Source organism: Tinamus guttatus, unplaced genomic scaffold (assembly GCF_059628265.1).
Source record: "Tinamus guttatus ecotype Peru unplaced genomic scaffold, ASM5962826v1 Tinamus_guttatus_pri_ptg000410l, whole genome shotgun sequence".
In the NCBI taxonomy this organism is placed as follows: domain Eukaryota; kingdom Metazoa; phylum Chordata; class Aves; order Tinamiformes; family Tinamidae; genus Tinamus; species Tinamus guttatus.
In genome coordinates, this window is record NW_028288944.1 from 345,212 (window position 1) to 348,856 (window position 3,645).

Sequence of the window (3,645 nt, forward strand, 5' to 3'; positions counted from 1 at the left end):
TGCTACAACAGTCCCAAGTCCCCAAAGCAGCTGAACACTTGACCATCATGATTGATTTGAAGCCCCTTCCAAGTGGCCTGATGCAGACTGCATCAGACATCCTCATCACTACTCCCTGCAGATGAGACAGAAAGAGAAATATTTAAATTTGCGAGTCCTGGTAACTTAGGTCTAAGGTTATATATAAGGCTCTCTAAATAAAAAGGATGATGTTCCTTCCATCTCAATTGAGTTTATTAATATCTATTTTTAAAGAGTGATTATTTATAATCTATACTAACAGAAATTATGATAGGAAATGTATCGCCAGTCTTCGAGATGCTGTTTCCTCCTTAGAGATCCCAAGACATGTAAGGAGACAGTTAGGGAGAGACAGAAATTAAGGCTATTTTGTTACAAACTCTATTTTTGGCAAGCTGACTCCATCTGTGTGCCTGGTACAGATAGCCTGAAAACCCAAGCATCAGGTGCTAGAAGAACTTGGGTTTGCAATACCTATGTCCCTTTCTAGTCATAGGGGATTAAGTACCTTCCTTGCTAGTACTGAATTGCTTTCCTGAGTTAGGAAAGAAAGCCAAATGGGGCTCAGGGAATCTTCTTTTAGACAAGGTGGTGAGTGAGAAGCCCCACAGAGCTGTGTGAGAACGGTTTCCCCATGCCTTCACTTGCATGTTCCGTCTCCTCCAGCTTTTGCACTCTCTTCCCACAATGCTTGCACTCAAATTTAGTTGCCTGTGGGTCCAAGACTGATTAAAAAACAACCAAACAATCAAACAAACAAAAACCAGAAGTTTGGTTAACAGCCTAAAGTTGTGCTGTTTAGCCACCTATTTCAACACTTCATTTAATTATAAATCAACGCATATTAGCAGCGTTTATCAGTATTTAGCACTACTGCTTCAAAAGACAGGTTGCAGCCTGTGTGCTTACTTGTACAGCACTAAACTTCATTTACAAGACGCAGCCAGCTGAGGAGTGGGATGTCTAAATATAACCTGATTAAAAACTAGCTTCTATGCCTATAAATTTCTAACTGTTTCAGGTTAAAGCACTTGAGTGTTGCCTTACAGGCACTTGAAAAGGAGCTGTTCCCAACTTCAGGATTCACAAAACTCACATGGAACCAAGCTGTCAGAGATGGCAAAACTGACAGCTTGAACACAAAATGGCCACTAAAATGCCTTTTATCTCCCCAGGGCTCCGGCTCGCCAGCCCGCTGGTGTTTGTAACTGCTGCACAAGCATGGACCTGTGTGAAGTGGTAAATTCCTGCCGGTTGTAATGCTTTCACTCCATACCTGCAATCACTGGTGTGCTGGTTCCTTGAGTGACAGCGCTTTGCCTTTGGGCAAGTGCTGATATTCGCACTTTTTCCAGTTACTTTGCAAAAGCCTTTGAAATTCTTATAAGGCCGTGAGATAGCAATGATCCAAACACAAATTAAAGCAAAATGTTAAAACTCAGCAAAGCAGCACTTCTTAGATCCAGAAGTCTTTTAAGGGAGGCCATTTATATATTTTCACTTAGAGAGCAGACAATGAGAAAAATTTGCTTCGTAGTTCATCACACTGGTACTATCATTCACCGACATAATAACAGTGTTATTCAAGAGGTTAACATATCCCTCCTGTGCAACTTGCTCTGTATAGTCTCTTGAGAGATGCCATGCTGAAGTGGCGGACATTAAGCTTGCAGCAATGAAATTTGGGGTTTTCAGAGAAATGCTGTGGAAGTAAATCAAGAAGGCATGTTTATAATTTGTAAGATTTAGGGCCTAGGTTAATACAGGTGAGAAATTAATTTAAGTCTTCCACTGAAAATTTTATATCAAAAAGCTGCTTCATTTGGTCTGCAAATAAAGATATCACCTCCTACGTGAGATTTAAAGTTTACCTGTGGTAACTGAGACAGAGAGATACCAACAAAGGGAGTCATGGGAGGATGGACAGTGACATACCTATGCTTTTTTCAGAAACGTGCTGTGCAAAATAAAAAATGACCCAGATTTTCAGGTATAGTTTGGTGGAAGTAACTGATTTTACCGTATCTCTTACTGTATAACCTTTTTCCGTAATTTCCGTAACTAATCTTTTTCCATAATTGTTCTGCCAAATAGGCCAGTTTTATTAAACATCTGCTTTTTGGAGTCTGTATAGCCTCGTTGTAGTCATTTTCCACCACCAGCCTTGGTAGCAAATTTCTACAGGAAGAATTGACATTTGTAACTATACAATAACTGTACATTTAACTACAAAAACACAAAGCCAGACGAGGGGCTCCTAATTATGAATACATATACATGCATATATTCATAAGGCTCTTGTATCTGTTGGTGCATTTTGTATGACACCAAGACACACAGGTATGAACTTTGTACCTTCCCAAAGAAGATTGTGCAGTGCTTGAATAAAGCTGCAGTGGTTTTAATTTTATTTTCAATTGTTTTCAATCTGAAAATCCTTACTGTTTTCAGTTAAAATATTTTTATAGCAAAGACCCTGCTTTACATTAAGAACATAGCGGTTATGTTTTGTTTCTTCTAAACAGTGATTTTTTTTGACAATGTTTCTCAGGTATTCATCTCAGCAATGCTCTCTCCGTTTAATATCTGAATAACATTCTAATTCTTAAGAATAAAGGAGTGGAAAGGCAAAGTCTAAAATAATGTTTGTTAAATGCAGTGTGCACCAGCTATCCCCATGATGGAAGGTCTTTGTAAAGGATTAATGACTGCACCAACTTCTCCTTGCAGCATTTTAATTCATTTTGCCTCTCCCATTTCCTTGGAACACTTGTTTGACTACAAAACCGGTAGAATTTTTGAGACGCTTTTTTTGGAAGATTTTTTTTTTCTTTCTTTCAAAAGAAAAAAAAAAGAAACATAAAACACCCTTCCTCTTGAGCAGCTAATGAATTTGACATGATATATGTCTACACTTAATCTTAGCCAAAAGGCCGAGAAGCGTGTCTATAAGTACCTCGAGGGAGGCAGTGAGGAGGATAGTGCTGGCCACCTCTCTGCCCAGAGAGGTTGTGGAGTCTCCTTCTCTGGAGATCTTCAAAACCCACTTGGACGCAGTCCTGTGCCACGTGCTCTAGGTGTCCCTGCGTGTGCAGGGGGGTTGGACTAGATGACCTCTAGAGGTCCCTTCCAACCTTAAGCATTCTATGATTCTATGATTCTATGTCAAAAGGGGTGTTATTTCTATCTTACTCAAAAGCAAAATTTCAGGTACTTTTTATATATATATATAATGTATAAATTTCTATTACTTAAGAAATTTAACTTACATTCTGCTGAACTAGTAGAAGAGGCGCATCTGTTTTAACATGCTTTTGTCAATGCCTTCTTTTCATAGATGAGCCCAAAGAGAAAAAGAAAAATTGCACCTTATAATTCTTCCTCTTGTAGGCGTTGTCCCTCATGCATTGAATTCTGTTTTTTTTTTTTTTTCCATGCACTGCATAAACCTAAAACTCTTTCAAGTCATTCTAGGGTTTCTTTTTCTAGCCCACTACATCTTTTTAGCATTTGGAGGAGTTACTTAAATAGATTCAGATAGTCCTGTTCTCACTGACTCTCTCTCCACTGAAGAATCCTGAAATATTTCTCCTGTGTGCTGAGAAAAATCCTGTGAAATAAACA

General features: G+C 38.8%; 1 pseudogene; it reads right to left on the bottom strand.

The window, feature by feature from the left end:
* Positions 1-2,835: 2,835 nt before the first annotated feature.
* Positions 2,836-2,966, bottom strand: LOC148593355 (U2 spliceosomal RNA; annotated as a pseudogene).
* Positions 2,967-3,645: the final 679 nt, after the last annotated feature.